The sequence below is a fragment of the Cynocephalus volans genome, chromosome 10, assembly GCF_027409185.1.
Source record: "Cynocephalus volans isolate mCynVol1 chromosome 10, mCynVol1.pri, whole genome shotgun sequence".
Taxonomy (NCBI): domain Eukaryota; kingdom Metazoa; phylum Chordata; class Mammalia; order Dermoptera; family Cynocephalidae; genus Cynocephalus; species Cynocephalus volans.
In genome coordinates, this window is record NC_084469.1 from 55,006,512 (window position 1) to 55,020,092 (window position 13,581).

Consider the following 13,581-nt stretch of genomic DNA (forward strand, 5'->3'; position numbering starts at 1 on the left):
AGACAACCTCAAGCGCTCAAATATCCGAGTCATGGGTATTCCAGAAGGGGAGGAAAATGGAGATTCCATTGAAAACATATTCAACAAAATAGTGGCAGAAAACTTCCCAGGTATAGGAAAAATCACAGATCTTCAGATCCAGGAAGCTCAACGATCTCCAAACGTATTCAACCCAAAAAGGCCTTCTCCAAGACATGTCATAGTCAAATTGGCAAAACTCAGAGACAAAGAGAGAATCTTAAAAGCTGCAAGAGAAAAGCGTCAAATCACCTATAAGGGAGCCCCAATCAGGTTAACATCAGACTTTTCATCACAAACCCTAAAAGCTAGAAAGGAATGGGATGATATTTTCAAAATACTAAAAGACAAAGATTGCCAGCCAAGAATACTCTACCCTGCAAGGCTATCCTTCCGAAATGAGGGGCAAATAGTATATTTCTCAGACAAACAAAAACTGCGGGAGTTCACTACCACACGACCACCCTTACAAGAAATCCTCAAGGGAGTACTGGGTTTGGTTCCTGAAAAATAACTACCACTGCCATAAAAACCCAAGAAAAATCTAAACCCGCTAGTACAATAAAAATGGCATTCATGAAGAGAAAACAAGCTAACAAAAACACTATCTACAACCTAAGGAACCAACAAACAAAGAAACCAAACGTAAATCAGAAAGCAAGGAACAAAAGACACCTAAGACAACCAAACAACCAATAAAATGCTAGGAATAAATCAACACCTTTCAATAACAACTCTTAATGTTAAAGGCTTAAATTCCCCAATTAAAAGACACAGACTGGCTGACTGGATCAAAAAGCAGGACCCAACTATATGCTGCCTACAAGAGACCCACCACACCCATAAAGATTCACATAGACTAAGAGTGAAAGGATGGAAAAAGATTTACCATGCAAACAGAAAAGAAAAACGAGCTGGAGTAGCTATTCTTATATCTGACAAAATAGACTTTAAACTAAAAACCATAAAAAGAGACAATGAGGGACACTACTTAATGATAAAAGGACTGATCCATCAAGAAGACATAACAATCATAAATATGTACGCACCCAATGTTGGAGCAGCCAGATTTATAAAACAAACTCTATTAGACCTAAAGAAGGAAATAGACACTAATACCATAATAGCAGGGGACCTGAACACTCCACTGTCAATATTAGACAGATCATCTAGGCAAAGAATCAGTAGAGAAACACAAGATCTAAACAAGACTCTAGACCAATTGGAATTGGCAGGTATCTACAGAACATTCCACCCAACAACCTCAGAATATTCATTCTTCTCATCAGCACATGGATCATTCTCCAGGATAGATCACATATTAGGTCACAAATCAAGTCTCAATAAATTCAAAAAAATTGGAATTATCCCATGTATCTTCTCAGACCACAATGGATTAAAACTAGAAATTAATAACAAACAAAACTCTGGAAACTATACAAACACATGGAAATTAAACAGCATTCTACTTAATGACATATGGGTCCAAGAAGAAATCAAGCAGGAAATCAAAAAGTTTATTGAAACTAATGAAAACAATGATACATCATACCAAAACCTGTGGGATACTGCAAAAGCAGTATTGAGGGGAAAATTTATTGCATTAAATGCTCACTTCAGAAGAATAGAAAGATGGCAAGTGAATAACCTAACACTTCACCTTAAAGAACTAGAAAAACAAGAACAATCCAAACCTAAAGTTAGCAGACGGAAAGAAATCATTACGATCAGAGCAGAACTGAATGAAATTGAAAACCAAAAAACAATTCAAAAGATCAACGAATCAAAAAGTTGGTTTTTTGAAAAGATAAATAAAATAGACAAACCATTAGCATGGCTAACAAAAAAAAAGAAGAGAGAAGACTCAAATAACAAAAATTAGAAATGAAAAAGGCAATATTACAACTGATTCATCTGAAATACAAGGAATCATTCGAGACTACTATAAACAACTATACGCCAACAAATTTGAAAATCTGGAGGAAATGGATAAATTTCTGGACACACACAAGCTCCCAAAACTGAACCGTGAAGACGCAGAAAATTTGAACAGACCAATAACAATAAAGGAGATTGAAGCTGTTATCAGAAGGCTCCCAACAAAGAAAAGCCCAGGACCAGATGGATTCACAGCAGAATTTTACCAAACATTCAAACAGGAATTGACACCGATTCTTTACAAACTATTCCAAAAGATTGAAACAGACACAAATCTCCCAAACTCATTCTATGAAGCAAACATCATCCTGATACCAAAACCAGGTAAAGATATAACCAAAAAAAGAAAACTACAGGCCGATATCCTTGATAAATATAGATGCAAAAATCCTCAATAAAATACTAGCAAACAGAATACAGCAACATATACGAAAAATTATTCATCACCATCAAGTGGGATTCATCCCAGGGATGCAAGGTTGGTTCAACATACGCAAATCAATAAATGTGATACACCATATCAATAAAGTCAAACACAAGGACCATATGATCATCTCTATAGATGCTGAAAAAGCATTTGATAAAGTTCAGCACTCATTCATGACAAAGACTCTCTATAAGTTAGGTATAGAGGGAAAGTATCTCAACATAATTAAAGCCATATATGCCAAACCCACTGCCAATATCATCCTGAATGGGGAAAAGCTGAAAGCTTTTCCTTTAAGAACAGGAACTAGACAAGGATGCCCACTCTCACCACTCCTATTCAACATAGTTTTGGAAGTACTAGCCAGAGCAATCAGAGAAGAGAAGGAAATAAAGGGCATCCAGATCGGAAAAGATGAAGTCAAACTGTCCCTGTTTGCAGATGACATGATCCTATATATCGAACAGCCTAAAACCTCTACAAAAAAAATGTTGGAATTGATAAATGATTTCAGCACAGTAGCAGGATACAAAATCAACACACAAAAATCAGTAGCATTTCTTTTCTCCAATAGTGAACATGCAGAAGGAGAAATCAAGAAAGCCTGCCCATTTACAATAGCCACCAAAAAAATAAAATACTTAGGAATTGAGTTAACCAAGGATGTGAAAAATCTCTATAATGAGAACTACAAACCACTGCTGAGAGAAATTAGAGAGGATACAAGAAGAAGGAAATATATTCCATGCTCTTGGATTGGAAGAATCAACATAGTGAAAATGTCCATACTACCCAAAGTGATATACAAATTCAACACAATCCCCATCAAAATTCCAAAGACATTTTTCTCAGAAATGGAAAAAACTATTCAGACATTTATATGGAACAATAAAAGACCACGCATAGCCAAAGCAATGCTCAGCAAAAACAATAAAGCTGGAGGCATAACACTACCTGACTTTAAGCTATACTACAAAGCTATAATAACCAAAACAGTATGGTACTGGCATAAAAACAGACACACTGACCAATGGAATAGAATAGAGAATCCAGAAATCAACCCACACACTTACTGCCATCTGATCTTTGACAAAGGCACCAAGCCTATTCACTGGGGAAGGGACTGCCTCTTCAGCAAGTGGTGCTGGGATAACTGGATATCGATATGCAGGAGAATGAAACTAGATCCATACCTCTCACTGTATACTAAAATCAACTCAAAATGGATTAAGGATTTAAATATACACCCTGAGACAATAAAACTTCTTAAAGAAAACATAGGAGAAACACTTCAGGAAATAGGACTGGGCACAGACTTCATGAATACGACCCCAAAAGTACGGGCAACCAAAGGAAAAATAAACAAATGGGATTATATCAAACTAAAAAGCTTCTGCACAGCAAAAGAAACAATTAAAAGAGTTAAAAGACAACCAACAGAGTGGGAGAAAATATTTGCAAAATATACATCTGACAAAGGATTAATATCCAGAATATATAAGGAACTCAAACAACTTTACAAGAAGAAAACAAGCAACCCAATTAAAAAATGGGCAAAAGAGCTAAGTAGGCATTTCTCTAAGGAAGATATACAAATGGCCAACAGACATATGAAAAAATGCTCAACATCACTCAGCATCCGGGAAATGCAAATCAAAACCACATTGAGATACCATCTAACCCCAGTTAGGATGGCTAAAATCCAAAAGACTATGAACAATAAATGCTGGCGAGGCTGCGGAGAAAAAGGAACTCTCATACATTGTTGGTGGGACTGCAAAATGGTGCAGCCTCTATGGAAAATGGTATGGAGGTTCCTTAAACAATTACAAATAGATCTACCATACGACCCAGCCATCCCACTGTTGGGAATATACCCAGAGGAATGGAAATCATCAAGTCGAAGGGATACCTGTTCACCAATGTTCATCGCAGCACTCTTTACAATAGCCAAGAGTTGGAACCAGCCCAAATGCCCATCATCAGATGAGTGGATACGGAAAATGTGGTACATCTACACAATGGAATACTACTCAGCTATAAAAACGAATGAAATACTGCCATTTGCAACAACATGGATGGACCTTGAGAGAATTATATTAAGTGAAACAAGTCAGGCACAGAAAGAGAAATACCACATGTTCTCACTTATTGGAGGGAGCTAAAAATTAATATATAAATTCACACACACACACACACACACAAACCGGGGGGGGGAAGAAGATATAACAACCACAATTATTTGAAGTTGATACGACAAGCAAACAGAAAGGACATTGTTGGGGGGGAGGGGGGGAGGGAGAAGGGAGGGAGGTTTTGGTGATGGGGAGCAATATCAGCTACAATGTATATCGACAAAATAAAATTTAAAAATAAATAAATAAATAAATAAATTTAAAAAGAAAATAATAATAATAATAATAATAATTGGGTGTGATCAGAAGAGATAGACAAAGAAAGACTAACTAAAACCATTGTCATCCAAAGTGACTGTGTGCATGCATGAGCCTGTGCAGTGTGAGGCTGTACACTGCAGGTGTGACAGACTTCACTAAAAAGGTCCAGTTACAGGGCCAGCCCATGGCGCACTTGGGAGAGTGTGGTGCTGATAATACTAAGGCCATGGGTTCGGATCCCATATAGGGATGGCCAGTTAGCTCACTGGGTGAGCGTGGTGTTGACAACACCAAGTTAAGGGTTAAGATCCCCTTACTGGTCATCTTAAAAAAAAAAAAAGGTCCAGTTACATCTCTCTCTCTCTCTCTCTCTCTCACACACACACACACACACACACACACACACACACGCACCCCAAACAAAAAACCAAGCAAACAATAATTGTTACAAGCCACAGAAGGAGGCGGGCCAGAATCCAGACTTGATAAAATATTTTTTCTGAAATGTCAGTTTTCAACAAAAAAATAAGATATCCAAAGACACTAGATAGTGTGACCCATACACAGGAAAAAAGGCAGCCAACAGAAAATGTCACTAAGAGGATCTATATACCAAATTTAACAGACAAGAACTTCAATGTAGTCATTACACATAAGTTCAAAGAACTAAAGAAAACCATACTTAAGGAAATCAAGGAAGTTATGATAAAAATGTCTCATCAGGGGCTGGTCAGTTAGCTCAGTTGGATGGAGCATGGTGCTGATAACACCAAGGTCCAGGGTTTGATCCCTGTAACAGCAAGCCTCCCCCCCCCTAAATCTCACCAAAAAGAGAATACAAATGCAGAGAAAGAAATAAAATGAAAAATTCACTAGGGGAGCTCAATAGTAGATTTGAACAGGCAGAAGACAGAATTAGCAAATTTGAAGACATATTGATAGGGCTGTTACAATCTTAAGAACAGAGAGAGAAACGAAAAATAAACAGGCCTCAGAGAAATGCGGGAGACCATTAAGTGCACCAACATACGCATACAGAGAATGCAATGAGGAAAAAGAAAGAAAAGAGCAGAAAAAAATATTCAAAGAAATAATGGCTGAATATTCCCCAAATTTATTTTAAAATGACATATTCAAAGTGCTGGAAAAAAACTACTGAAAATCGTATACCCATCAAAACTGTTTTTGAAAAATAAGTCAAATAAAGATATGTCCAGATAAACAAAAACTGAGAGTTTATTTGCCAGCATACCTGCCTTACAAGACATACTAAAGGAAAATTTTCAGGCTGAAAACAAGTGACCCCATACGTAATTCAAATGAATATGGAAAAACAAAGAGCACCAGTAAAGGTAATTATATAATTATAAAAGTATGTAAATGCATATATCTTTTCCACCTATATATTTAGTATGAAGCCTAAAGGATAAGGCTAACAAGACAATCACTTATACAGCAACCATATAAGAGACAGGCAATATTAAAAGATGTAACTTGGAACAACAAAATGTCAAAAAGTGGGAGGGAATGACACCAAAGTGTAGAGTTACCTTTGGTTTTTTCTTTGTCCTTAGATATCAAAGTTAAGTTGTTTTAAGTTTAAAATAATTTATTATAACTATAACAGCTTTTTTGTAACCCTTATGGTAATCATAACACAAAAACTTAAAAGAGATATACTAAGAACAAATAATGAGAAATCAAAATGTAAAGCTAAAAGAAAACCACTCACCCACAAAGGAAGACAGTACGGAAAAAAAAGATCTACGAAACAACTAGAAAAAAAAGAAAAGAGGAGAAAAATGGCAGTAATGAGTCCCTATAGGTCAATAACCCTAAATGTAAATAGATTAAAGGCCCCAATTAAAAGACACAGAGTGGCTGAATGTATTACAAAACAAGAATCAACAATATGCTGTCTACAGGAAACTCATTTAACTGCTAAAGACACACATAGGCTGAAAGTGAAGGGATGATAAAAGATATTTCATACAAATGGAAACCACAAAAGAGCAGGAGTAGCTATACTTAGATCAGATAAAATAGACTTCAAGTCAAGGAAAGTAAAAAAAGATAGGAAGGTCATTGTATAGTAACAAAAGGGTCAATTCAACAAGAGGATATAACGATTCTAAATACATACACACCCAACTCCAGAGCACCCAGTTATATAAAGCAATTACTATTGGACCTAGTGAGAGAGATAGATTTCAACACAATAATAGTTGAGGACTTTAATACCCCACTTTCAGCAAAGGACAGATCATCCAGACAGAAAATTAACCAGGAAACACTAGAATTAATCTCTACTGTAGGCCGACTTGACCTAACAGACATTAATAGAACATTTTATCCAACAGCTACAGAATACACATTCTTCTCAGCAGCACACGGAACATTCTCTAGAACAGACCAAATGTTAGGATACAAAACAAGTCTCAACAAAATTTTTAAAAAATTGTTGAGAATTTTTTTTTTTTTAAATTTACTTAAAAATCAAATTCTTATCAACTACACTTTCTTTTTTGAGCAAGACTACATAGGCACAGGCAACTAAAGCAAAAATACATAAATGGGACTACATCAAACTAAAGTGCTTCTGCACAGCAAGGCATACTGTCGGCAAAATGAAGAGACAACCTACAGAATGGAAGAAACAAATTACACATCAGACAAGAGGCTAATATCCAGAATACATAAGGAACTTAAACAACTTGACAGCAAAAAACAAATGACCCAATTAAAAAATGGGCAAAGGGCCTGCAAAGACATTTTTCAAAAGAAGACATACATGGGCCGACCCAGTGGCTCACTCGGGAGAGTGCGGTGCTGGGAGCGCAGAAGCGCCAAGGCTGCGGGTTCGGATCCTATATAGGGATGGCCGGTGCACTCACTGGCTGAGCACGGTGCGGGCAACACCAAGCCAAGGGTTACGATTCCCTTATCAGTCACAAAATTTTAAAAAATTTTTTAAAAAAAAGACATACAAATGGCCAACAGGCACATGAAAAAATGCTCAGCATCTAACCATCAAGGAAATGCAAGTTAAAACCACAATGAGATATTTTACTCCAGTTAGAATGGCTATTATCAACAAGACAAGAAATAATGCTGGTGAGGATGTGGAGAAAAAGGAACTCTCTTACATTGCTGGTGGGAGTGTAAATTAGTACAACCATTGTGGAAAACAGTATGGAGATTGCTCAGACAACTAAAACTAGATCTAGATCTACCCCATAACCCAGCTATCCCACTACTAGGTATATAACCAAAGGAAATGAAATCAATATATCAAAAAGACAACCTGGGGCCAAGCCCCTGGCGCACTCGGGAGAGTGCGGCGCTGGGAGCGCAGCGACGCTCCCGCCGCGGGTTCGGATCCTATATAGGAATGGCCGGTGCACTCACTGGCTGAGTGCCGGTCACGAAAAAAACAAAAAAAAGACAAAAAAAAAAAAAAAAAAAAGACGACCTGCACTCCCATATTCATTGCAGCACTATTCACAATAGCCAAGAGATGGAATCAACCTAAATGTCCATCGACGGATGAATAGATAAAAATAACTGTAGTATAGATACACAATGGAATACCTACTCAGCTATTAAAAAGAAAGATATCTCATCATTTGCAGCAACATGGATGGAACTGGAAACCATCATGTTTAGTGAAGTCAGTCAGGCACAAAAAGACAGACACAGCATGATATCACTCATATGCAGAAACTAAAAAAAAAAAGTGGTTCTCATAGAAGTAGAGAGTGGAATAATGGTTATCAGATGCTGGAGGAGTGACTAAGGAGGAAAAGTGGTGAATTAACGGGTACAAAACTGTGCTGTCTACCCTAAGTGAATCATTGTGCAGTAGATGCATGTATTGAAACAACATACTGTACCCTACAAATACGTACAATGTTGAAATATTTTGAATAAAAATTTTAAAAAGAAGAAAAAACAAGTTCTCTCAGATCTTATGTAGCATAAAATCCATTGTTAAAAGTTAAATTTAACCAAGATAATAAAAATAGAAATATATATATATATTCCTATTATATATATATATATATATATATAGTATATACACACACACATATATAATACGATACAATTAATAAAAGGAGAACAAGAATGATGAAGACAAGGTTCAGGTGGTGTTTGGCCCAGGTCTGGAGAACCATCACAAAGTTAGGTATTAATTATTGTTAAGATGTTAGTCATATTATTAGAGTGCATATTACATTATTAGGGAGACACAGATAAATCAATCAATCAATTAATTTTTTAAAAAGACCATGCATGAATGAAACATGAACAAGCAAGGGAATATATTATTCTTAGGAGTTCCAAAAAGAAAATATATGTCAGTAAATAAATAAGTATATACAAATTAAAGTTACATAAAACATTATTGATAATCTTTCGACATGAAGTTTTTAATATTTTATTTTAGAGAGCAGACATATATTTAAAACTGATTCATGACTTCAGATTAAAGTAATTGTATCTAAGAGATCATGAGTTCCCAAACTATAAATTCTTTTAAAATAAGGATTTTAAGAATTTAAGCTTTATGAATTATAAAGGATTATAATTTATCACTGTAGATTCTGTATAAAGTTGATCATGTTACAATAACCTGAACTACTTGTCCATCTTTTTTCCAAAGGAAATTTTAACTGCATGACAATGGGGGACAATAAAATTAAATTTCCTATATTCCTTTTTATGGATTCTTTACAATGTCCACTTACCCAAGCACAATGTTAATGTTAGAAAGTTTGTGAAAATAGTCTGCTATTTGACTTTAATTTCTCTCTTTTAACTTTGATCTCAGTTAGTTTAAAGCCACGATGAAATAATGATGCTTAATGATGTTATAAATTTGACAATGCCAATAAGGGATTTTCATTAAAACAGTAGTATATTCACTCCAAATATCAACAATCCATAGTAGAAGCAAAGAAACATTTATTCAATCATATCTTTGAAATGGTTATATCTTTAAGAATAAATTGGTTAATTTTCATGTTATAATTTTTTCTTGATTTCTACCTTAAATAATTTTTTTTTCATTTATGAACACTTTATTCCAGTTCAGTCCTTTTAAATGCATTTGCTTACTGTATAATTTTAACAGGTAAAAACCAAAAATTACCAGCTATGTAAAAAGAGGTAACTAACTGCATTGGAAAATGAAAATTATAGAATTTTATCAATAGATCAGAGTAAAAAAAAAAATCAAACAAAGAATAAGAATTTCTTTGGAAATCTTTTATCATTAGGGCATTAAACCTTTTCAGAACAAGTATAATTCACAAAAAAATACAAAGCAACTTTTTATCGAATATCAATATTTAGCAATGTTTTGTTTAGCTGAAATGTTATTTTAGTTGGAAAAACCAACTTTGGTTACAAAAAATAATCAGAAATCTTATCAGATTTAACTTGCTTTTACAAATGTCCTGAGAAAGGCTTAAAGCTAAACAATATTTTAAGTAGAATACAGCTAACTTTTCAATAGATTTTTGTTGTACTATTTCTCTGGTTTATGTACATAAAAGAGTACTTCAAAAAGTTTATGGAAAAATCGAATTAAGTGATAATACCAATCCTTCCATAAACTTTTTGAGGACCCCTCACATATCAACTGTTCTCATTAATAGGAAACCCGACTAGAAGTTTATCACAGTAAGCACCATAAAATAGACAATAATAGCTAATCACCTTTTAACAAAAACACTCGGTATGCAACAATTGCAAGTATCAACAATGTTATTATTTAGTGGTTGATCGTTGCCTGCTACAAAATATGAAACAAAACACATTTACCAGATTGTCTTCCAGTTTGCACTTGACCTCTGGCATACAAAATAAGGATTTCCCATAAATAAAAGCTGCAATGTAGTTCACTTAGTGTTACTTTAGGACATTCCTTTCCCCAGTTCATTATTCTTTTTTCTTCCCCCACCCCACCCCCTCCAGTGGCATCATATTATTAAAAACATTAAGTACCTGGGTTTATGATACATATTAAAAAATCATTTGAATAAGTTCAACTGATGTACAGCTCTTCATATAAAAAGGATGTTTTGTGGCCACAATTACTTCAAAAAGTAATTATACTCAAATAACCTGACATATCATGCCTCAGCAATTGCAAAACCATAGTTTTGACACATGGCAATTTATAAGTTAGGCAAATGTGAAATGCTGAAAGATGTGAACATCTTTTCTTCAGTTGAAGTTTAAAGTGCTGAAAATTCAGGTAATGACTTTATTTTTTCAGTTAACATAACCATCTCACGATACAATATACTAATTCATAAAGCACAAATCCAATGAAGGCTATACCTTTACTAAGTTATGAAACTTTGGCAAATTAATGCTGCACTCTTTAATACAATAAAATAATATCTTCGTTGGAGTTATATATTACTTTAGTGATAATTTTCACTCCAAAAATATCATTTAAATACCAAACCAAAACACTGTGGTTTTTAGTAGTGGTTTCTAGCAGAACAAGTTATTTTATACAAAGTAATGTCTTTTAAAACTATACAATTTCTCATTTTAAATTGAGTTCCCTCATGCAAGCTGGTGAAGTTGACAGCAGCAGGGCAATCATGAAGAAGTGGCTCTGCTTTGTTCTGGAGTTGGCCCAGAGCCACATAGAATTCTAATGGATGAAAAGCTTTAAAATTTGACCTTAAAGAGATTCAGTGTCAATACCAATTTCCAAGTACTTTTCAAAAAATTGTTAAATTTTCACATAAATGTGGAACCCTAAAATTAGACAGTCACTTCAAACAACACTAATTTCAGATGATCCCTTTTATTTAGAAGTCCTGAATCTCTTTATTTTGATCAAAAATCACATAGCTTTACTTCAGCTTATTTTAAAAATTCTACCTAAAATATAGTTTTATTTTGTAAATAAATAAATATGTTGCCAGCTTGGAGAGACCTGGGGGACTGGGTGTTGTCTACCAACTTTTATTATCATTTCTCTGCAACTGCTGTTGTTGCCATCAGTGTCCTTATGCTTCCTCTTGCCAACGCCATCAGTTCTTCAGTCTCAGCATTTAATTTATGTATTACCCATTCCATTGCTTCTTGGCCTTTATTAGCATTTGAAGAACTCTACTTGCCATTGGTCCTTCAAAATGACTGCAGAGGCTGATTCCTTTCACAATGATATGGCTTCTTGAGTCAAAATAGGTTTTTTGGGGTACTTAGGGTGTGGTTTGTATATAAACCTCTCATTTACTGAAGCCATATTTGTAAATAAAGTACAATTAGATTTAAGTTCCCTTGTTTTCTCTACAGGATCAACTACAGAATGTTCTTGCACACTCATATGTTTTGGGTCTTGCTGCACCAACAAGATACTTCATAAGAGAAGGCATTCTCCATTCTGAGCTAAGTCTATGACCGTGCAACTTCCCAGAAGGATCTATATGTCTGTCCCACACGTCAACTACATCCACACTCGAAATTCATAGGGTTTGGTACTTCTGCACTGCAGCTGTTGTAATAGTTTCCTGTGGGTGGTCAAAGACATCTCCCAAGTCCAAATCCTCATGGTGCTGGTGGCCAATGTGATGTTTGTAGGGGCAAAAAGGCCACCCCTGCTGCCCCTGCCCTACCCCCAGCAACCCAGCCAGCCATGCCCATTTTTAAGTTATATAAATTCAAATGAAATTTAAGTCAGTGATTACTGAGACAAGTTCTCTCCCCCAACTCCCACATTTTTGTTATAATTAATATATTACTTAAACTTTTCACTTACAATTTTACCAGATTCACTTGTACTATCTCTCTTTCACAGGCATTTTTGCCAAATATTTAATTCAGTGCCCAACCCTGCATTCTCTCAATCCAAGTAAAAATGAAAGAGATAAATCTTTGTGATCTTAGTATAGAAAATATTTCTTAGATAGGATGCAAAAAGCATGAACCATTAAAGAAAAAAATGATAAACTGGATTTCATCAAAATTAAAAACTTTTGCTCTTCAAAAAAACACTTATGAAAATGAAAAGGCAAGCCACAAATTGGAAGAAAATATTTGCAAAATATGTATCTAATAAAGAACTTGTATCTAGAATATACACAGAATTCTTACGATGCAATAAGAAGACAGCACAATACAAACTGGCCAAAGATTTAACAGATTCCACACCACAAATGATTTGCAAATGATAAAACAGAACCCCCCCATGAAAATATTCTCAACGTCATTAGCCATTAGGGAAATGTAAATTATACTACACACCTATTAGAACGATTAAGTTTTCAAAAAACTGGAATCATTAAGTGTTGACACAGATATGGAACAATTGGAACTCTGGAACATTGGTGGTGGGTATGCAAAATGGTATAGCTACTTTAAAAAATAGTTTTGCAGTTTCTTATCAAATTAAACATATGCTCAGGCTATGACCTAGATAATACACTCCTAGATATTTACCCAAGAGAAATAAATACCTGCTTATACAAAGATTTGTACTTGAATGTTCATAGTACCTTTATTCATACTGCCAAAAGCTGGATACCACCCAATGTCCATCAACTGGTGAACAGATAAACAAATTGGAGTATGTCCATACAATGCAATATTACTCAGAAAAAAGAGTAATCTACTGATATATGCAACAACATAAATAAATCTCAAAAGCATTATGTTAAGTACAAGAAGGCTTACATAAAAGATTCATACTTTATGATGCCATTTATATGAAATTCTAGAAAAGGTGCAACTATTGCAGACTCAAAGTAGATCAGTGGCCCTCAGGGGCCAAAGGAA

The 13,581-nt window shown here is 34.9% G+C and overlaps 1 pseudogene; it reads right to left on the reverse strand.

The window, feature by feature from the left end:
* Window positions 1–11,775: 11,775 nt before the first annotated feature.
* LOC134387397 (PRELI domain containing protein 3B-like) lies at window positions 11,776–13,311 on the reverse strand (annotated as a pseudogene).
* Between the last annotated feature and the right edge of the window lie 270 nt (window positions 13,312–13,581).